The sequence below is a fragment of the Periophthalmus magnuspinnatus genome, chromosome 10 (genome assembly GCF_009829125.3).
Source record: "Periophthalmus magnuspinnatus isolate fPerMag1 chromosome 10, fPerMag1.2.pri, whole genome shotgun sequence".
In the NCBI taxonomy this organism is placed as follows: Eukaryota; Metazoa; Chordata; class Actinopteri; order Gobiiformes; family Gobiidae; genus Periophthalmus; species Periophthalmus magnuspinnatus.
Window position 1 is genome coordinate 29984651 of NC_047135.1, and position 24566 is coordinate 30009216.

Sequence of the window (24566 nt, forward strand, 5' to 3'; positions counted from 1 at the left end):
AAACTGGCACACTCTGTCTCCGGGCAACATCCAGACAAGCACATTCACTACAGCGGAACTTTTACTTGGACTCCAAACAAAATATAATTTCTCATTTGTTGTGTTTTTTATGTATCATTGGAAATTCTTTACTTGGCCAATACGAAGCACCACTTTGGCAAAACTTTATAAAGACGAGCCGGTTCCTGTCTCCTCCGAATACAGAGGGTGTGATTGACAGGCAGATTAATCAATCAGAGAGACGTATAGTCCATTCTTGTCAAAAACACAAAATGGCTGCTTACATGTAAAAAAGGAATAAAAATAACGTAAAGGATTGAGAACCAGTGCAGATTTTTGCAGCATCAAAAATTGAAGCACAAATTCCAGGTAAAATAAGTTCTATATTGTTCTGAATGTTACAAGAATTTTAAAAAGGAGACGTCTTCTGCATTTCAGGAACACGTGATACAAATTTGCGGCTGTGATTGGACCGTCTCAGGCTAAGGAGGAGCATTTTCACCCTCTGTTGTCCAGTTCCAGACCCTATTAGATTCGATCAAAATGTAAAAATAATGACTAATCAGGCAAAGGAAAGTCCACTTATTGTTTGGATTACAAATGAATGGAGAAAAAATCTCGTAGAAACAAAACTGTACACCTATACGATTGGACAAAAAGGGGTTAACCCTGCTGAGTATTATCTCTTGAGAAACTGCAGCTACAAAAACGCTGTGCTACAATGACAGCCTCAAGAAATGTTGATCAAAAATCTGAAATTGTGAACCGAACCGCACAATTTCTGTCTTATAAACTGTCAGAATCTCATCTTGTGTGATTCTCATGGACCTAATCTCATCTCATGTTGTGGGAATTGGGTCTCATCCCACCCAAATGATTTATTCATTTCCTTCCTTTACTGACGACAGCAAAAGTTTGCAAATGACAACTTTTAATAGAATCACGTATGGAACATGGGGGAAATAGTGTTACTTGCTGCATGTGTATAGCTATAACACACGGTTTAGCTGGTTAAAGCACATTTTACAAGATGAAATGAAAAATCTACAGTCCAAAAAAGTAACAAAAGCAAAGAGTAATATTTGAGAGTTATGTAGCAGAGTAGGGACACTTAAATGACTGACATGGATTCTTACTCTGTCTGCATCTAATCAGAAAGCATTTTATTGTCTGATAATTAGGGAGTGCATGTTAGTATGCTAGTTGTTGTTAGCATGGAGAGTTGTAGAAAAAAAAGAAAACACTTGGAAAAACTTCCTAAGTGAGGAGTAACTTTTAACCACTGAAAACAATTTAAAACAAATGAGTTCTGTTTTTCATGTTTTAAGAGAATACAAATCAGGTACAGCGCCTTTAAGATTAGGATCAGTCTCCAGGAAATGAATGCAAGTCAGTGCAATGCCTCAAAAAGCATGGAAACGAATGTGTGTGTGTGCGTGCGAATGAATGCAGTGTAATCTCTCTAATCACGTTACACCGTCTCATTTCTTATGCATTTGCGTCTCTAGCATCTCTCTCCAACCAACATCTGCCCTGTGTCACGGCGAGCAGAGCCTCCTCCTCTTGTCCATCGCACTTTAGCCCCGCCGTGTCGCCCCCTGGAGAGCCCTCGGCCACCTGCAAGAGACCCTCTACCACACGCCCTCCCTCTCTCCCCCCCTCTCTCCCTCTCTCCTCCACATGCATAATTCATAGTCAGACAGTCGGCACTGAGCTAATGAGTCAATTGCTTGGAGAGCCCGGAGAGACAGACAGGGGCGTGCGGAGATGGTTGTGCCGAGACGTCCCTGCGCTCAGGTTGGCCGATAGCACCAGATGTCCGAGGCACGGGCTGATGAATTATGGGTCATCCTCCCCGAGCCCTCCTCTGCAGTATGGCCACATTAGGAGGCGAGAGAATGAGCTTAACCACTTAGCTTCTATGCGCATGGATGTGTGTCTGGCTGCTCTAAAATAGTGTAGCATTTTATTAACATCCCTTGCTCTGTGTTTCCTGAATGTTCGTAGTTTATGTAACAATGCATCTAAAATGGCTCAGTGGTTAGAATCTGAAGGTCAGTGGTTTGATTCCAGCTCCAGCCAGTGCTTATTGTATTTATAGCAAATTGTCACATTTTTATATAGCACTTTTCCACCTTCAAGCCGCTCAAAGCTCTTAACATCAAGGACAGTCCCCCATTCACACACACACTTTCATACACCATTGTACGCTCACACTGGGGGCGAGGCGGGTTAAGTGTCTTGCCCAAGGACACAGCATTCATCTGTGAGCGCTGGAATCGCACCGCCAACCTGTGGGTCAGTAGATCTCACCGCTTCACCGTCCGCTTTACCAATGATGTTTATGTCGAGAGCAGGAATCATCGAAGTAATAGACCCTGAGAAAGACTACAACATCGGTATAACTATAGTGAGTGAAGGAGTGAGTGGTTTTAGTGGCGCATTATAAAAATATTGATAGATGACAGATTGATAATGTTGTCTTTGTCTGAAATATAATTCTGATTAACTAAAGCTGACCTTAACTTAACATTTCTAAAGCACAAACAACTATAACTGTATACCAGCATGTCAGCCTGAGAACCACATTTATGTAAATAAGCTTTAATTCAATCAGCAGAACCACTCCTGACACATGTATCTGGTAAATGTCTTTGGTTTTGCCTAACATACAATATTATACTATTAATACAACATTCTATGGTATAAATCAATATAGTGTTCTCCTTTTATAGTGTTATGCTTTCTACCATATGTGTGAGAAAACATACTCATAATAATAACGACCATTCTGCACTCTGCCTTTGAGCGCGCACAGCTGAGAACACGTATGAAACGTGCTTACCAAGGCACATTTAAATAATTGTTAAAGCATGCATGTGTGAAGAGAGCCTATACTGTGAATATGCAATGTCTCTGATGCACCACGCTCTGATGAGTCTCATTTGCATAAAACATTAAGGACTGCTTTACGTTTGCTCATGTCTGAGAGCACATGTATGCATTTCTTGACCCGCTAATTTCTTTGTCAACACAGTACTCACTGTAGCACATTAAATCGTGTTCACTGAGAAGGAGGAATGGCCCTCAATAATCACATGACGTTGATCCCCAGAGGAGGATGTGCATATTTAAACAAAAGCATCAGGTGACAGTCTGGTGCCCTCTACTGGCAACAGTTGGGAGTGAAATATTTTGAAATGACAAATTAGTAGCTTATTTGGAGTCCAGATGAAGCTAAAAGATAGATGGTTTGTAGTGAACGCAATTAATCACTGAAAGCATCAGAGCTTAAATAAAGAGCCCCTTTTCCATCCACAAGCACTAGCCTTGATAAGACATGGCAGTAAAGAGCGTGCAATGGGGATGCAACCACGACATGGTTACTGCTCAGATGTTCATTTTGTAATGGTGGTTTTCATATTCTAGACTGGGATGATGTCATACCCCCAGATGAGGGGCAAGAGACAGTTTTCTCTATTGATTACACTGTACTTTACCCTGAAATATCTGTGGTTAATTCATAAATGCTGATCATTGGACATTAGAATTCACTACATTACAGCAGAAGTCTGCATTTCAACCATATTAATTTTAACTGCACCCATCTGTATTAAATATTATTGACTTATTGAACGTTGTGATGTGATTAGAACATGGCTACCACTCAAATATGTTCCTGTCTGGTATGCAGAAAATGAAAATATTTCTTGAATTTCAGTAAAATGCATGTCTCAGGCCATTAAAAAAAAAAAAAAAAGATTTTTTTCCATGTTGTATTGTGTACAACACGCTCACACGTACCTGTCCCCATCTATGTGTGATGCCTCCAGTCTGAACATCACACCAAGAAGAACCCACCACAGTCCCCATGTTCCTCTTGATGAGGAGGAGCATCAAATATACGCCTGCCAGGTGCTATTTACATCTGCAGGACACTGAGTTCTGAGAACACTCTGAATATCGCTCTAGGACTTAAATAGAAATACTTCTTATCTGAGTTTTAGTCATTCTAGTCCTTAAGCCTTCCTGCTTTTACATGTTTATGCTATCTCCTCTTGAGTGATTGACGTGGTTTTAAACATCCACAAACAACATGTCGACTAGGAAAACCTCCCTCACACAATTAGCTGAATCTCTTCCTTGTAAATACGCCGCGCGCCGCTCTGTCTGGCTCCCTCCCTCTCCACCCAGGCTTTATTAGCTTTAGGTGCCAGGGAGATGTGCATATTGATCACCCACAGCCTCATCTATCTCACTCCCAACATCTGCATTCTTCTGATTCATAATTCAAAGCAGCCACTCACTTTCAGATGAGCCCTGACAATCTGTAAATATTTAATGATGGATATTGCAACCAAAACATCCAGATTTGGCCATGGCAATCCATCTGAAAATGTGCCGAACCAAAATTATGTGTGTGTTTGTTTTTTCCCAATGACTTTTTACAGTCGTGAAATATTATTGTTATTCATGACTTACAGTAAGCTCTACTTTCCTCATGTCTGCAGCAGTCACTCTCTGTTTACTTTTATACAGGGTGTGCGTAAAGTCTCTTAACAATTTCAAAATGTAATTACAAAGGCAAGTGATAAGATATATTAATTAGATTTGTTCTATTGTACTCAGTGGTTATAAAAGTTTTTAATCACAATGGGGTCTGCATGTTCAGTTCCTCAATCAAACATTTCCAGACCGTTGGATTGGAAAGGATGGACTATTTCCGTAGCCACCATGTTCACGAGATAAAACACCTCTGGATTCTTTCTATAGGGCTATGTTTAAGATATTGTGTATTGAACAAAGATACGGGACATTAATGAACTAAAGCAAAAGATAACAAACGTGATTGCAACCATCGATGAGGCTCTGCTACAGCGAACATGGCAAGAAATCCAGTCCCATCTCGATGTGCTTCATGCGACTAATGGAGCCCAGATAGAGGTGTATTAAATGAGGTAAGACACTTTGGAAACCACTGAGTACTGGCACTGCTGTTCTTTTCATTTTATGTCCAATCAGTGCAATCCACTCTAAAAATTACGTATGTATTATGTAGTCATCTATGTGTTTAGCTGTGATCTGTGTTATGTGTGACAACAAAACATGTAAATCTGCTCATGAATCTCACAACAATACAATTTAAAGGTCTTATATTACGCAAAATTGATTCTTGTGAGCTTTAAGCCGTGTTACAATGTTGTTACCTCCTCAAAAACATACCTGGAGTTGTGTTTTGTTTCATTCACACATGTCTGAGTAACCTTTTATTATTTGTCTGTCTACATCTCCAAAGCTCGAAATGCTCTGTTCAACCTTGTGATGTCATAAAGTGGTAGTTTTTATGTTAACAGCTCCTTTTACCTTTAGTTCAGTAGAGATCAGCAATTCCAGGGCTGAAGTTATCCGAATGATTCTAGTGAAGGTGTACGGAGTTTAAAAACACAGTAGGGCAGTGGTCCCCAACCACCGGGCCGCGCACGGTACCGGTCCATGGGCCGTCCAAGAAATAATTAATTATTTCTGTTGTATTTATTATCTGAGTCTGGACAATCGTTTATTTTGAAAAATCTTTTATTTTGAAAAATGACCGGATTCTCTGGGTTACATTTCCGTCACTTGAGCGCCGACAACTTAACCACTTATCGTTCCGACGGCCCGCGCGCGTTACACGTTACAACTTTACAGCAATGTACGTGTATTTCTGCGTCACCCACACAAACAATCTACGCATCAAATGAAAGCTACGGCATTCATCTTTCTGATTATGTAAACCATTTACACCTCGAATCACCACAGTGCTGACAGGAAAGCCGTTTTTACAGAGAAGACAGAAATGTGAATCTGGACTTCACTTACCATTGAGGCTCTGGTTCTGTCAAACATCAACATATTCACACAAAGTTGGTCTCATTCGTTCCGTAAAGGTCCAGAGAATATAATCCAGTCAAGAAATTATGTCCACAAAGGAAGTTAGAGCCTCTATGTCCAATCTGCTGCAGGAAAGTGAAATCTGTTCCGTCACTTCTCCGCGTAAAAACACGAGGCTGGATATAAAGATCCGCGCGTAAAATTATGCGCGCGTATTGCGTAATTTTACGCAGCAGTTTTGCGTTTTAAACATGACGAAACGGACAAAACAAAGGAAGTACGCGACCGAGGACACTGTGGATGTTTGTACAAGTTCAACTAGAGGCATCTCGGACCCGGAGCGGTTCATGGAACCGAGTGAAGATCTCATGGTGGACTCAGGAGCAGAGGACCTTATGTTTTGATGGACTGGATGCTGTTCCTGATGGTAAGCGTGGTTTATTCTGCTATTAACTTAATTGTGGGTCAAATGTGTATCATGTGTAATCATTAGCATTAGCATTAGCATAAATAAAAAGGTTGGGGACCACTGCAGTAGGGAACTTCCTGTATCACCACATGATGACATCACAAGGTGGAACGGAGTGTTTTCTGTTGGAGAGAAGAACTCAGCGTAAATATGCAGAGTTTGTGTGTTAAACATGTGTGAATGAAACAAAATACAGCTCCAAAAACATGACATAGTCCAGAAAATAGTGTAATATGAGCCATTTAAATCTAAATAGTCTAAATAGGAAAAGTACTAGTGTAGGGTTGGTGTTATTTGAAGTATTTGATGATATTTCTGATGAAGTAGCCAGCCCGACAGAACCTTATGACTGAATTAGCAATTACAAATTAGTCAAACAGTAAATTACAGGCATCCTCCATTTTGAACAGCTAAAAGCCATTGTATGAAGCTTCATTCTCTCTGTTGCGAATGTAGAAAATCACTAGTAATTTACCTCCTTTTTCTCCCAACAACAAACATGAATCATCTTTGGAGTAGGACATGCACTGGGCCACGGGCTTTAATGCACGGCTTCGATCACATTTAATAAAAGTACACTTTCTGTTGTCTTTGGAGGGTTTATAATCCACAGCAATAATGCACAGATGAAAGTTCCACTGTGAGTAAGTGCGAACAATAAGAGCCGTTTGTTTTGGCCTGTTTTTCATCTCGGAGAATATGGCAGTGTTCAGTGTTTGTGTTTGCCTCTGGATATAGACAAAGAGTTCTGCCAAAGTTTTTGTCTCAACTGATGCATCATTACATACACTGTTAAATGTCTCACTGTATGCTGAAAATTGTTTAAGGATTTACATTATTATGATGTTATTGTTCTTATAGCCTCACCATGAATCTTTATTCTTACATAACGGTTGGCGCTTCGAATGTGGCTCTCGACAAATACATAATCGTTTGAGTGATCAGATCCACCGACCCACAGGTTGGCGGTGCAATTCCAGCGCCCACAGATGAATACTGTTATTGTGTCCTTGGGCAAGACGCTTAACCCACCTTACCTTGCTCCCAGTGTCTGTGTACACTGGTGTATGAGCCTTGAGGATGGAAAAGCGCTGTATAAAAGATGCGATAATTTCCCATAATGCCAACACTGTGCTGTAAAAATACTCAGCTGCTTTTGCAAAATGTGTAAATTAAAAAGCAAGAACTAAAGAACTCAATTTGAATGGGTTGTTTTCTTGTTTTTTTCTTTTTTTACTACAGTGCCTGTCTATCTCAACTAAAAAATAATCATATTTTCTCACATTTTCACATACTTTCCCCTTGTGGCCTGTAGCACAGTTTTCTCTTGTGTCTGTGTTTCTAAACCCCAACAATGGAATCTTTTTGTCCAAATCACTTCCCATATATCCTAAAATCGACACTACTATATAGGCTCAAAATATTTTAGTTCAGTACCACTAACTAGGGCTTTTTCATATATTCTATTGGTCTGATATTGAACATATTAACCAATATTAGGCACATCTACCATTACCAGTTTGTTCTCAATACATCACATTTTTTTGAACAGACTAATGAGTAAAAATGGAAATAAATGAGCCATTAGACTATCTTCATTATGTAGGGATGTAGTTCTTGCAAGAAGTCGAAGTAAATATGTGTCTTTTGCTATAACTTAACATGAACTGTTTAAAAGTCTTCACACAGTTTTGGTAAATCTTTATCTATTATCAGCAACAGCAAAACAAACATCACATAAACTGTCTAACATTTAAAGTCCCATATTGTGCAGTGTTTGATCGTGTGAGTGACTTTCTAAACCCGCAGTGTTGTAGAGACACAAAAGTACAAGTAGCTTTCATGAACCTACTGCTGTGTTCTGCCCTTCAACCTGCGTCTGAAATTGGAATGTGAATCTAGTGAACGAGAAAAATGAACATGTTTTTGATAAAATCGCAAAAGGGCAGAATTCCTTCATAGTACCATCGTGAGCACAGTCCCAGAGAGCTGAGCCACCCAACTTAAATCAACACAGACAGAAAGGAGCCCACAGCCAATGTTTAATTCACGTTCTACTTTTTTTGTGTGTGTGTGTGGAGTCCGAGTCATCAGACAATTCTGGGTCAATACGGGCCTGCGGCGTTGGATTTTTTGTCATGACAAGATGAAATTACCAAAAAGTGCTTCGTCTTCAAAGGTCGCCCAAACAGCTTTGATATGACCACCTACAGCGAGTCTCGTTTTATCATCTGGATTATCATCTACAGGCTGCATATAGAGACAGGGCAGGCTTCCACTCATCGGCCCATTAGTCCAGTATTATGATAAGAAGTACCACTGATAGGCCTGGAGTTTTTAAAGTGGGCTTTAAACCTATTATGCCCCCACAAGTACCTCAACCAGTGTTTGTCCACTGATCCGAAAGCTGGAGGTTCGACTCTCACTCTCGACATAAACATCATTGGTGCCATCAAGGTGGAAAAGCGTTGTATAAAAATGTGACCAAGTGCTTATAGCTGTGGTATGTCACTTTAATCCTGTAAATTATAACATTGATTATATGTTATAGATTATATAAAAACACATACAAATCTGAGGGCCGATTGAGGGCCATAGACTGGTCGCCAATGCAGTGAATACTTCATATCTGTGTTATTATTAAAAGTTAGACTGAACCACTAGACCTTTATTCATGTTTACATCCTCAACGCGGCACATTAAATATTTGATATGGGCTTGTTCAAGTAGATCTTCAGAAACACACAGTAAAAAGTACTGTTTAAAGTAATATGGGCCAATTCACCTGAGGGCCTAGAAATTTTGGTCTGAGGGCCACATTTGTCCCCCGAGCCACAGTTTGAGCATGCCTGATACAGGTTATATTTTAAAAGCAGCAGTGACAAAATCAGACTGTGCTGTGTCTGCATCAAATTGCAAAACATTTTATTGATTGCAAACCCAAAATAACTAATGCATCTACGCCAAAGGGTTTGTGAGAGCAAATAACAAATAACCTACCTACTCCCTGCTTTCACCAAAATCAGATACTCTAGTTTAAAGGTCTTACATTACGTAAAATGAACTCTTGTGAGCTTTATGCCATGTTATAACATTGTTTCCTCCATAAAAACAGACCTGGAGTTGTGTTTTGTTTCATTCACACATGTTTGAGTAACACTTTATTATTAGTCTGTCTACATCTCCAAAGCTCAAAATGCTCTGTTCCACTTTGTGATGTCATGAAGAGGTATTGTTCATGTTAACAGCTACCTTTTAAATTAAGTTCACTGGAGATTAGCAATTCCAGGTCTGAAATAATCCACATGATTCTAGTGAAGGTATCCACTTCCTGTATTACACATCATCAGTGTTTTCTGTTTGAGAGAGAGAAAAAAAAAACTCAGCTTAAATATTCAGGGTTTGTGCGTTAAACATGTGTGAATGAGACAAAAAAACACAACTCCAGGTATGTTTGTGATGAGGAAACAACAAGAGATCAGAAAATAGTCTAATATAGGCCCCTCTGATGGTAGTTCCAGACAGAGTGGTAGAACACAACTTACACTCCGACTAACTTTATTGTTCTGCAAGAGGAATGTACTTGTACAACTAACTAATATCTTGAACATTTCACTTGATCTCTATCTCCTTTGTCGAAATTGACAAACCAATTACTGGCAAACAAAAAACAGCCTTCATAAAATGCTTAATCTGGTTCAAAAGAATTGCACACATATACAGTATCTGGATAGTGCCATCTGGAGTTATGAGGAGTCTTATTATTAACAAACTCTATACAAAATTGCATCCACAGTTGTTAGATGTTTTGCAATACAGAAAAAAAACAAAAAACTTTGAAACATTCACTCCTGTGTGTGTGTTAATTAGGATGAGAAAACTTTCCAAAATTTACCAAATAATAATATTGTTTAAGTTTGGAGAGGAGTAGTCAAGAAGCTTTGTCTGAATAACTTATTTTCCCATTCATTCAAAAGCAATTATTCAAAGCCATCCAAATCATTTGTTTAAAACATTGTTATGGTAAGGATTCCCTGATCTGTGTCTCTGTTTGTAATTGCAAAACTCTCAGCTAATTAACTCATTTGTCTGTAGAATTCAGCTTCACAAAGTTGAGTTGGAGGAATATTTGTTCTGAATAACACAAAGATGTGTTTCTGCCCTAATTCAAAACCCGCTGCATCACCAGGCAAATTAATTTCAGTGGCAGCTTGCAGAAGTCAAGGTTTGTACATCCAGGGTCTGTTGTAATTGCTGTTAAATAAAATGGGAAATGCTGCATCATTCAGCCTAATATGTACGCCTTTATATTCAAAACCTATTCATAATTTGGAGGTATATTTTTTTCATTAAAGGAGACTTGGAGCTTTTAACCAACTTATAATTGAGTTCCCTTGAGACACCATTGATTGCAAAATAAATCCAGCATGTGCTAATAAACCACTTGACATTCCCAACTAATCCATCCATGTAATTGTAGTTCTGTGAGATACTTTATGTTTTGGCTTATACCCTCTGGTGAATCAGGAGTCTACTGCTGTGTAAGGTTGTCAAAAGTATCAAAAAACAGACTGACTGATACTAAAACTAGTACTGAATACTCATTTAAGCAGGTATCAATACTAAAAGAGTCATGTAACGTAGGCTGGCCCTTAGCGGTAAGACGTGGGACAGAAGACAGCAACATGGATGTGCTCCACAATTATTATTATTATTATTGTTTTTTTTTTTCCAATTACCAAAGTGCATTGTGCGACTGGAGGTTTGAGGAGCAGCATCTCGTCCAACAGCAGAACATGGTGTTGTTTCAGGCGCCTTTTATACCGTCCCACTAACTGGATAAAACTAATGTCACTAAAAAGGGGTGTTTAAAAATAACATTAGCTCTTTAAAACTCTTAAACCTCCATTAAACCAAATAAACCCATAAACCAAATTAACTTTATACATATATTACACACATAAACCGAAAAGAAACCAAAGATATTCAACACCCACAAACCAGGGGTCTCAAACTCAAATTAGCCGGGCGCCGCACGAGGCAGAGTCTGGGTGAGGCTGGGCTTATCAGGTATTCCACAAAAAAAGCTTTGTTAAAATTTTCTCAAACGTCATCGCTGTTTTAACATACTTCAGGAAATACGCCAATTCTTGTAGATTTTATGGATATACATCGTTATTTGTTGGATCTTTTGCGACGGGAGTACACAGCGCGATTGACAGGTGTGTTTGGGGTTTACTGATTCGGCGGAACCTTCTACACGCAACATGGTAACGCCACACTAACTTTAAACTTTCATATTGTCCCGCGGGCCACAATATATCCTCTCGCGGGCCGCAATTAGCCCCAGGGCCGTGAGTTTGAGACCCCTTTAAAATGCCCAACATGCCACCCCTACACCTTCCCCGCCTTGGTCCTGCCCCGGAACCTTTTTAAGGGAGCTCGTTTGCCCAGGGACCTTTTTGACACCTGGACACAAAGACAGAGGAGGTTAAACATTCTTAAAACACTATTCACTAAAAACACTTAAAAACATTCTTAAACAGGTATTGCACCAATATTGCACATATCCAATTTAATTCATTAGCTGTTCACTCTAGCAGCTTCCTTCTAAAATTGGGTAAAAGCAGACAAGTTAAACATTTAAAGGTGCTGTTACTTTGGTAATAAATTGGCTTTTTGTTACAAATCCCATTTACAAGACAGAAATGAACCTTTCCTGAATAGCTTTAATACCACATAGTTACACCTACAGAGGCAAATATGTGTGAAAATCATCGTCATTTTACTTTGTATCGGCTTTACGTACAACACTCTTCTTAGCTTCCTTTCAGTTTCTCTAAAATAGATGTTTTTCCACAATGTATTATTTCATAGATATTTCTCTCCCTGGTTTACCCTCAATGTTTTTTTCCCAGATTCCCTCCAGCAGGTGCGCTTGTTGCATTAGCTGAGCCCTGTGTTTCTGTACTCTAGCTTGCGTCTCTGCAGTCTTCTCTAGTCTAGACTCAAAAATGTTTGGACAGGGCACAGCGAGTTAGCCAAATACACGCTCCCTCAGACCGGCCACGCCACACCGGGGGGACTCCATTTTGATATCTCATCCTCCTCCCATTGTCGGAGAGCAAGGTCACACGCTGCCAACTCGTGACCTGATTGGCATGGAGCAGCACGGGCGTCTTTTGGGGCAGCAGCGAGGAGAATTCTTGCACATGCACATTTGGCTCGTGAACAAGGTGCACAGCTTACCCACATTCTTTAGCCAGAAGAAAGGCCATTTTGGCAGACAGCCTCTTTCGGTCCAAGGCTTCCCTCAGGGTTCAAAAGGGAGTAGACAAAGCGGCTTCTAGCACTCTAAACTTGGCACGGGCATAAATCCCCACAGAGGAGCTGGTAAGGCCTGAACTGTGCGTCCCCTTCAGAAAAGAGATAAGAAAGACTGTGAGAATGTGACGCTTGGCTCCGTGCTCCATCGCGGTGGCCACTAGCAGCTCGGAGGTTCAGGCTGATCTGTTGCTATCCAGTGGAGTGCAGAGGCATCACTATGATTAGCACCTCCTCAGGACCAGTTCCAGCGACGCAGTGAGAGGCTAAAAGAACAACAGCGCTGAGCCAACCCGGAAGAAAAGGCCATTTACTGTCAAAGCTGTTTCCTTACAACATGGGTAGTGTTATATAGAGTATACAACAACTCTGAGAAGTGTGGGCAAAGTGCAAAACCTGGTAACATTCATATCGATATTTTATTTCTAAAATCTCTTGTGTAATTTTGAAATAGTTCTGCATATTTTAGCGTTTCTTTGTCACATTCATATTCCTCTCCTTTTACACTCAAATATGTTCTTTATATCTATAGAGTGGAAAGTATAAATGTATTCTACGAACGAAAATTCAGTCTTCCATGGCACTTGCACTTGTACTTGGATAGAATTTGGAATATTTTGGTTCAAGAAATGGATGAAACTGATGCTGGCTGTGACTTTCTTTTGCATAGAGAAGGCCAGAATAAGCTTTAGTTGGTTAGTTTTACTTTCTTTCATTTTAAAACAGAACATATTCATTGTTCTGTAACTGCTGGATAAACTTACTATATTTTACTTCCACAGAATACCGAAAGGAATCTACTAGTTTAAAGCAAAAATCCATTTTGACAAACTGAATGGGGCAGAGTCATATAAAAGATGAAGAGTCATTGGAGGCACTGGGGAGAGGAGGGTCCCACGAGAGCATGATGCCACCTCTGGTCACTCACGGTCATTGCGTCACCACCCGCAGAAGGACACTAAACCGGCCTCCGAACGCCATCGCTCATTTTGATGGTACAAAGGGAATCAATCACAAAAAAACAACACTTTCTCAGTTTTTGTGGCTCAAATTGTGTACGCTGGTCTATAAATGTGTGTGCGAATGGGTGGGTGGTTTCTTGAAGATAGAAAAGTACTATATAAACATGTGACTATGCACCATTTACCATATCTTACAGAGTAGAGTAGACTATTTTTCAGGCATGTATAAAATAATAACTTCGTACTGCAGAAAGTGTAATGTGTAATGCGAGGTTTCCTGATATAGAGCAGCATTCATACAGTAAGGATTTTAAAAGTATAGTCTACTTTTTGAAATGTTTGCTTGGAGAATAAAAAGCCTATGTTAGTGTGCATTTGGCTAAAGCAGAATACGAATGCATAAAATGTACAGAAATAATGAGTCAGGACTGAGGCAGCATTGGGCTTTCTTTTGACTTTTATTTCTCCTTTAAACTTACCACACTTTCCAGCCTCATTTTCATATTTTTGTGTTCATTTTACTGAGCTGTAGACTTCCACCACATAAACCTCCAAAGATATTAAAAACAAGCCCCTTCCGTAACACAGATTTGAGGCTGGTTTAACGGTGAAATGAATGAACGCACCAAAGCATCCTCAGCTCCAGACAATGAGGGTGCCTCCCATATCACCTCTAATCTCTCAGGGGCTCACAGTTTCTGGTTGATGTACTCACATACTACTTATACTTATCTCATCAGTGTACTTGATCAACATTCATTTGATAAACATGTGTATGCGTTTGTTTGAATACATGAATTAACACTGTTTGTTTCATATATAAATCCTGCCTGTATTCATTTTATTTAAATTAACATGTCACCTGCAGGATTCCAGAGATACCGAAAGTTAAACAACACTTTCAAACATTCTCTGTGGAGATAGATATGTTTTATGCCATATTGTAGAATATTAGAGCCTTTCACACTTACAACCTCTGGTCTGGACTTTCGGATGTTCCCGTTTGGCATGGTCCAAAGTCCAAAGTCCAGTCGTGGATGCTCCCACAGACCATGACCAAGGTCTGGTTTTATGCAGTGTGAACGTGAAAGTTTGGACTTTTGGATCCAATCCAGGAAGAGACATGTATTTGATCACGCACTGATGAGTGAACGTGAGGAAGACAGAGCCCAAACGTGAGGAGAAAAGGGAGAGACAAGTCTGCTGCATACTGTGCCACTTTGACACAGCGGAGAGCTCTGCAGACCTCTTAGTTTTATCAAGTGTCAAATTAGCAAAGTTAAGCTACTAGACAAAATAACTGAAACCCACTCACCAAAATACAGCCTGCTGCTTGAGAATGAAAGATAAGCCCAATTTGGCCAAAAAATCACCAAATGCACAGCTCACAATCAGCGTCAGTTAAGTTATTCTCCTTCCTAGAGCCACAAAAGAGGAGAAAAGCCTCTGCACATAACCACAACAACTTAGGGTAAACTGTCATATCAGATAAACCAAAATGACCCATTTACCAAAAGCAAGTTTACATTTGTTCACTTATGGCAGAGGATGCACCACTGTAAATCACTGTACTTATGATGTAGTACACTCTCATCTGACGGCCGTCTTTTTAGCGCTCTATAAGCTCCACATGCACATGGCACTTTCATCGCTGTTGTCTGCTTTAAATCCTATCACAGTGAGTAGCCAAAAAAAGATGTATATCCATGTAATCCACTTGTATCTGCAAATTTACTCGTACAAAAATGTCAGCACGAAACCAGTGAAATGTTAGTTAACTCTTTATACCCGCCTCACACTGCTTGATTGGTCCTTTGTCCTGTCGATCTGTTAATCACATCTGCTAATCACCTCGCCTCGCCCACCATCACTTCGCAAAACAAAGGAAAAATTTTGCAGCTCCTTTATTCTCCATGTCCACGAGGTGCTCCTGTTGTCATGACGACGGTAGAAACAGCGCCAGAGAAAGTCCGAAAGTTCGGGTTTGGGGGAGGCAGTGTGGAAGCAAATGTCCGGGGAACAAACGAAAATAATAGAACGCTTTGTAAGTTCTAAGTCCGAACCTTGGTGCGGACTTTCAGGTGTGAATCAGCCCTTAGAGTCGTTTTTGTAGAGATGCCAGCTTGCTCACAGTACACAAGATGAAATACATTCTTTTATTTTAGTATATTTTCCGGCTCAAAGGTTACATACTGTGGCTTTAAAAAAAGAAAAAGTTCAAAATGCTCTTGAAGTTTAAGCCAGAGTATTTAGTCAGTGTTGAAGTTGCTCGTTGGTGGCTGGGAGCTGACATTTGCAAGAAAAAAAGCCAAGCTAAGGGAAGCCAAGGCACTCCTCATGTATTAAAAGTTTAACACATAATGATTTAGCCCAGTTAAATAAAGCCTTTTAAAACTTTGACTACTGTACATGAACAGAGCCTTGGCTTTTGCTTTCCTGCTTTTCTTCGTTTTAATTCTCAGGATCACACTTGGCATTGTAGACAGATGATTGACATGTAACCAATAGAAAAAAAACATTAAGTCTGCAAACACATCTCAGGGCTCAAATACGATGATCTGATTTGAGTTTAAGGACTTCACAAAGTATGGTCTTTTCTTATTGCTGTCATAACAGGCCATTTTACTTTTGTTTTCACTTTCATGGTCGTTCACTAATAGAAAGTGTAGGTGCAGCAACTTAAAGGTCAAAAGATGTTGAAAATGCCTGAACGACCATGAGATATTCCATTGCAAATTTGCACAGTGTTGGACTGGACAGTATTTTTATTTTTATTTTTATATATATATATATATATATATATATATATATATATATATATATATATATATATATATATATATATATATATATATATATATATATATATATTTATTTATTTATTTATTTATTTATTTATTTTATGTTGGTTTTTTTTGTTTGTTTTTTTCATTTTTATTTAATTATTTTCAGCCAGAAAAATAAAATACATTCTGAATAATTTGAGATGTCATAGATGGGCAGTGATTGGGTTGATGAGGAGGAGATGGAGAGGCTGAGGTGGCTGATGGTTCTGCTGCTGCCATGGAGACAGGAAAGTAGTAGTGCATATCAAGCCCACCTCCCTCCAGATTCAAAACCATGATCGGCAGACTGAAAGAGAGAGTGTGTGTGTGTGTGTGTGTGTGTGTATAGGCCTGGGTATGGATGGCAAACTGAAACAACAAATACATTACAAAAGAATACACATACAGAAAAGCCTTTTTGCCTCTGAATATTTTTCCACTAGCTGTAACCAGACTTGGTTATTGAATGTGACTCTTTTCTTTTTTTTAAATGGCATTGGATTTATTTAAAAAATGTTTTCTTTGTGTTACACTGAGAAATTTAGAAATTGCTCAAATTAAATATTATGAATGAATGAAAAGAGAAAGGAAGTGTGAACACGCTAAATACTGTGTTCCTGGCTGAGTTAAAATATAATAAAAATAAAATAAAACATCACAAGATCTGGTTGCTTGAGAAGGTTGAAAAATTATCAAATAAATCTCTCATTTGTCTGGCTGTATGAGTAGTGGCTCATTGTGTAAATGTGCAGATAAAAGGTCTTTGAATTGAAGTAATAATGAGATTTTTGACTAGTGCTGTGGAGTAGACTGTATTCAGACACAGTGCAAGGTTTGTTCAGTTTGTATTTCCAACATATTGTATTGCTTGGTGTGTGACATTGGTAATTGAACTTGTAACAGTTCGATGTATCTTTATGTACGTGCTGTGCTACTGTCAAAGTGGTTCTTAAAGCCCTCAGTGAAGAGCATTGATTTATTTTGGCCTTTCACGACACACTCGCTGTAAAGAAGCAATGGTTGAGGAGAGAAAACGCATTTCATTTTATTTCTTATTTAAGTTTTTTAAAATCTATTTCTGGTAACAAACCCAACAAAGAAGAAAAGGAATCAACTTTTTTTTTGTAGGATTTGTGGATTTACTGACCCCTTGTGGCAGGATGATTGTTGGTTAAAATGTTTTGTTGTTTTTTTTTTTTTCCAAATTGTGCCTTTTTAACCATATAAGTATTGAATATTAGCCAATTGATAAAACATTAGTGCTTGCAATTGACTTTTTTGAGGCTTTAACCCCTCTCTGGAGCTCATTGTCCACGTTTCAGGATAGGTTGATGGGAGTCGTCACTGAAAACCCACACAGGGAGAAAAAGAGGGTGACATGTCTTTCTAGGCAAGGCAAGTTTATTTATATAGCACAATTCATACACAAAGTAATTCAAAGTGCTTTACGGCATAAAAAAGACATTAAAATCACAATACAACAAACCAAAACATAAATAATCATCATTAAATCAACATTAAAAGAGAAGAGTGCAGAATAAAAACCTAAGGACACAATGACAGTTTGCTAGAACCGCTGCGACTCCACTGTGGCAGTATTGACACAAGTGCATTAAAATATCAACCAAATTTCACACTATGCTATTTTCCAAACTTCTGTTCATTTTGGAAATGTGTTGCACAGAGACAGGCTTCTTGGATATGCTTTTGCTTCTGGAGCTTAGTCTCTTAGCGCGAAGCTGCAGAAGTTTGCAAACTCGTACTTTTGGGGGAGAAGGGTCGTCGCACATGTTATTTTTCTGCCTTAAGTCCATGCACTTCCCTTAACATTTCCCTCTGAGGGCTAAATCCTTTTGGCTTTGCTCTAATTTATTGCTATTTCAACTCTGTAACGACATGTCACAAGGGCGAGCGCTTTAGAGTTTTGTCTTATTCGGTTGGGGTGCGCTGTGATGCTGTGTGGCTCAGGCCTTTATGAATCCAGCGGAGGTGACAACTTGTTCCCGCAGCGGAGAAGGAGAGTTGTTGAACATTAGAACTCTATAATGTATGCTAAGCTGCATCTGTATGAAGCTAGTATCATTGGTGGGGCTGTTGTAACTGCCTTAAACTAGGGATTAGCCTGTCGCTGATGACTAGCCTCCTCGTGATGGGATTATTACATTGCCCCAGCAGCAGGGAGCAGGTGTCTTTAGAAATCCAAATCCGCTAATAAATTAACAGGGGGTATCTGGTGCAAAATATGTATAGCTTTTTATTTTTTTTTATCTTAGATTTCTTCCACATAAACATACCTGTAGTTGTTTAGTCTAGTGCTGTTGTGATGATGTTCAGAGTGACAAAAAGTTAGAGGCAGAACCAAAAGTCAATGGATTAGCTATGTTACAGTTTGCAATTAACACAATGCAAAATCTGTGTCTGATAGATTATCGCTAAATGCCACTGGGAAATAAACATTGTGTTCTTTAAGCATGTCTTAAGTAAGCGTTCCTCGCACTATCCTCCAGCGACCGAATCATATTTAATAGAACAGACTGTATAGGGGACAAGTCCTCAAAAGACCTCCATGTTTTGACAACTAAACACTGGGAAACCGTCTCCTATAGTGATGTAACATTTATGAACAAACGAATCGGCTCTTTTGACCCGTTCCTTAACGTGAACGATTGGAACCGCATCAAATTTAAAACAACAAATCTTTTTTTCTTTGATTTGCATTTGAGAATGATTAACCCTGAACCATCACAAGAATCAGCACAGAGGCAAAGCAGGAAGCACGAGTGAGAGTTTTGTAAACAAAAAAACAACTCATTTGGCATTATAATAGCAGATTCTTAAAAATGATTATTATTGTAGTGCAGTGTTTTATTTAGATTTTCATAATTTGAAAGAGTAAACACACGCCACCTCTCAGTTTGAACCATTTTGAACACATCTGAGCCATTTCGTCATTTCTCTCAGTGATTTTTTTGTAGTTAAAATGAATTCTCACATTGGTTTCTGTCATATAAATACATAGTAAAAGACCCATCTTTTAAACGGCTCTTTGAAATGAACAGATCTAAAAGATTTGAATCCCCTAAAAGAGTCAAAAGTCCCATTGCTAGTCTCTTGCTAACACTGCTGTTACCGCTCTTAAATCCTTACTACTACTTATTACTATCGTTTTAAAAGGAAAGAACCTCTTGCACACAGTCTTACTTTTTTTATTTTTTTGACTGATGAAGGCAAAGGGCTCAAACTTTGCTCTTTTGTAAATAAATTCACTGGTAACGCAAGTAAGACAAAATGTGTGAGATTTCTTTCTTTTAAAGAGTTTGACAGTGCACCCTCTCATCTGAGGTTGTTCCTCCTGTAAAACTTTTGCTGCTGCAGATTGATCCAGTGCAACAGTCAGCAGTATCAGTCAGTAAAGAGTTAAAAAAGTTCAACTGTTTTGCTAATTTCACACCATAATCTACACGTTTTACATCCACAACTGTTCACAACTGTATGACTACCTCTACTGCTACTTCGCTGTATGAGTAAGTCCTAGAAATGCTCATTGGTCCTTGTCACATTTTCGCTCTATCCTGTGGGACCCCCTCTTACCGTCTCCAGTCCTCTGCCTGATCACATAATTCACTCCTGTTAGCCGGGCGCAGGTGCAGACGCATAGCTTTTCTCTAAACTACAGGTCTTTAATCGTGAGCACGGAACACGTGGGCACATTGCAGATTTTTTTTTTTTTTTTTTAAGATCAAGCCTCATTGCCCAGGCTAATTATTTCCTGTCCAGTCAGTAATTAGAGATAATTGAGTAACCTTTATGAGATGTGCATATTTATTGGTTGCATTATCGGGTCATGTTCCAAGAATTAGCTCATCAGCTGCTATAGCTCTCAAATCAAGTTTCTGATTGTCACACCACACCACAAATGGTGACTCATTTAGAGGCACTGTGAATAACAGGGCTACGTGTTTAATCATGGCATAATTTGGAATATATATATCTTTATGTAAACTTCCTGTATCTGCACCTTCTGTAGTGTGGTGTGGGTTTCACTTCCACAGTAGTGTCAAGTATGGAACTCGAGAATAATCTTCACAAATAGCATTTAATTCTACCTGTGCCTCTGTTTAAATCAGAGGTCTCAAACACGCGGCCCAGGGACCAATTACGGCCCGCGAGAGGTTATTATGTGGCCTGCAGGACAATATGAAAGGTTAATGTTAGTGTGGCATTGCTATGTTGTGTGTAGAAGGTTCCGCCAAATCGGTGAATCCCAAACCCACGTGTCAATCGCGCTGTGTACCCCCGTCGCAAAAGATTCAACAAATAACAATGCATATCCATAAAATTCACAAGAATTAGCATATTTCCAAAAGTATGTTAAAACAGCGATGACGTCTGAGAAGATTTTAACAAAGCTTTTTTTGTGGAATACCCGATAAGCACAGCCACACGCAGACTCTGCCTAATTTGAGTTTGAGACCCCTGGTTTAAATGAATACGTTTAGTGCTCTCTAGTCAGCTCCGGGGGTACGGAAGTGATGATGTGATCATGTAACTCTGGTTGCCGTGGTAATGTGTAAACCTCTGTTGCTGTTCTGTTGCTTTTGTTGGTGTACAGGCCTAAACTATTATATTTTGGACTATTAAACGTTTCGGTAGTAGAAGACAAATGTAGCATGTAACCACTCAAACCACTCGGTACATTCCCTCATTTGTCCAGGAATGGTCCAAAGAAAAAAAGGATTTAAAGAGTCATCTGGGCACAAAGATTGTGAATAACTTCCGGATGACAGTTGAAACGTTTCGATTTAAACGTGTTCAGATGATCTTTCAAAACCTTTTCTACCAATTAACCCTGAACTTAACCTTAACTGTTTCTAAACGTAACCAACACCTAACCTAACCATTTTCTTAATCTTAACGTTAACCATAACAAAAGAAAAATGCTAATCTGTCAACTGGACAAAAGGTTGTAGAAGTGAAGACGTTTCGCAGCTCATCTCAAGTCGCTTCTTCAGTTCTGGTCAGGTCACTGCTGGACACTGCCTTATCTGAAAGTAGGAGCTAGTAAAAATTAAACAATAGGTGTGTTAGTTTTAGTACAGCTAGCTCCTCTCTCAGCGAAACGTCTACAACTTTTTGTAAAGCTGACAGATTTGAATTGTTCTTTTACTGTAGATCATTCCTGGACAACTGAGGGATCACACAGGCACCTTAACCATAAAATGTAACTTAAATTCCTAAACTTCATCACTGGAATGACCAATCACAGCTGACCGTCCCACTGAAGCATACTACCTAGAACCAACAAATGAAAAAGTAATTCCCGTCGTCGCATCCTGAGACTTAGAAGAGTAAACAAACCCTTATGGTATCTCAGAAAAACAACCAATCAGACTGTGCAAAAATGACCTGTCATCTCTTTCATGTCATGACATTGTTTTCATTCTCAAACTCACCCAGACACACAGAGAAGAAGTCATCTCTCTACAGGTAAACCACATCTCGTCTATAGAGGGAAGAAGGCGGCTTGTTTGGCAGGTAATTTAGCAGAGCGTATCCAGCGTCGGGCGTCACTGTGGAGAACACCGCTGTGTCAATGTTTGGAGCCAGTTCATGTTTTATTAACTTCCATCCCTATTGCTTTGGGATGCTTCTGTCATTCACATTAGTTCATTCAGATCAAGCTCAGGCTGTCGAAAAATTAGGGACGTGACGGCATGTGGTTATTGCTTTTTTTATTTTACCTTGCAATGCATTTGATACATGTTATCAATAGGACAGAATCGATACAAATACCTTGAAAACTCATGCAATCTTATGTAAACAGACTTGACTCTCCACAAAAATGATCTGTAAAGGCGTCACTTGCTTGTCTACAAGTGTAATACTGAGAAACATTCCAATCTCCACCAGAAAAGTTACATTTCATACCTTGACTTTCCTGAAGTTCACAATCACCTCTACTGCCGTCAGGGCGTTCCAGGTTGTTGCTACTGCACCAGCTGGAGCTGGACCTCCCTCCTGTAGATAAGCTCATCGCTGTCCGAGATGAGCCTAATGAGGATGGCGCCGTCCACAAATTTTATCAGTTTTACAGAGTAGTGGCTGGAGGAGTGCAGGGCAAAGAGCATGGGAGAAACTACACAGCCCTGTGGAGCATCTTGTGCTGATAATCCGAGTGTCCGAGACGTTCTTCCCCAACCGTAGTGACTGTCAGAGGGTGATCCACCTGCTGATGGAGTTGGGCATGTTGAGTAGAGAGAGCTTGTCCAACAGCAGAGTGAGGAGGATGGTGCGGAACGTAGAGCTGAAGTCCACAAACAGGATCCCGGTGTAGGTTCATAAGGAGTCCAGGTGAAGCAGAATGAAGTGGAGGGTCAGGTTGTTGGTGTAGGCTACAGACCTTGTTTACTTGGTCACTGAAGAATAACACAGGGTTAAAGGGCAAGGGTCAAGTATCACATAGTAGTTGCTGTTGTTGTCATTTAGATATTTATACTGGTTTATAATGAAACAATATAAAATAATGACGTTGTGTGTGTGACAAATTACAATTATATGTCTCTCAAAACGATAATGTAATTCCCTGTGAGAGAAATTAATCTTTGCATTTGGCCTATTTCTCAGTGGCAATGGAGCAGCCCTGATATGTCCGAAATCTTATTGTAAGCCTTGTATTTCTTCTGGTATTGAATGAGGTACCCTGTTAGAATCCACCTGCAGACCACGCTTAAAGTACAGCCGTGCACTGCGGACATGTGTGTTGGGTCTCTGTTTGATATTCCTGCTACATATCACTGAAATGATCCACTAAAGCTTGTATTAATCAAAGGTCCACTGAGCACTAATGCAAATGCGGACGTTAATTAAGGCTCCGGTTTGACAAGTGGGACAACTTGCTAATTAATCAAAAGTGACACTGGCTTCATGCACAGCCCATAAAAATAACCGTGTGATATGTATCGCTGAATTCTCAATCAATCTATTATGTTTTGTGCATAATAACAATGAGATTGACCTGATTTTTTTCCTGTTAGCTGCACATTGATGGAAAACTAAAAGAAATACTGAGTGATATGAACAAAATAGTCTATACCTCCCACATTTTTTATGATTTTAACTCTGTATTATTTGCAGAAATGAACACTTTTGCCCATTTACGTTAATAACTCCACACTCAATTTCTGACCCTAAAAAATGTCTTATGCCGCACCTCAAATTACATCACTTTTTCGTTGTCTTGTCTATGCAGAGAAAGGAAAACATGCGCCCTACTGTCTGACACCTTATCCATGAACCCAGCGGGGGTGTGATATGGTTCAAGGAGCTGTATCTGATTTTTACTCTCGTAAAAACAGGAAAAACAGAAATAGCTCATTTTAAACTTTTTGAAATACTGTTTGCTAACAATAACTAGCCTGCTAATAGTGCAGTGTTACCTCCTGATTTGTGGGCTTTAAAACTCTTATAGTTAAATGCAGACGGGGCACAGTGGACTTTTATTTTTGACCCTAAGACTTGATTTTGCAATATGTACTGAGGGACTACAAATATTACTTTATTACATGAAATAAAACAGGTACAGTTGTTTTAAGGCTTGTAGTTTGCATAATAATTGCTCTCAAACCAACTGATTCTGGTGTAAAACTGCACTAAACCAGATCCAGACGCAGCAAACGTAGAACTTAAAGACGGGACTAAAATAAATCACATCAAATCAAATCTGCCCACTGTTACTTTTGTACACTTTGAGTATATGGTTAGTACAATGATTACAACTGAACAAGACAGAAAACCAAAAATTGGAAAATGGTTTTAAGCAATCAAACTGTGCAGCTTCTCACTTGAGCTCAGGATGTTTGTTTTTTAAGTAGGTGCTGTAATTCTCTGGGGAGTTTTCTTTCTTTTCTTTTTTTTTCTTTTTTTTATGATTACTTCTTCTCCAGCCGCCTCTGTTCACCACTCCAGAGTCTACTGTACAAGTGTGATTCAGGCTCTCACTGGCTTTGTATTCCCTCTTGTTGTTAAATGAACTTGCTTTTGTCACAATAGCACAGCACAGTTTTAGCATAAACTTTTTTTTTTCTTCTTTTTTTTTCCCTGGGCCAAGTGTGTTGA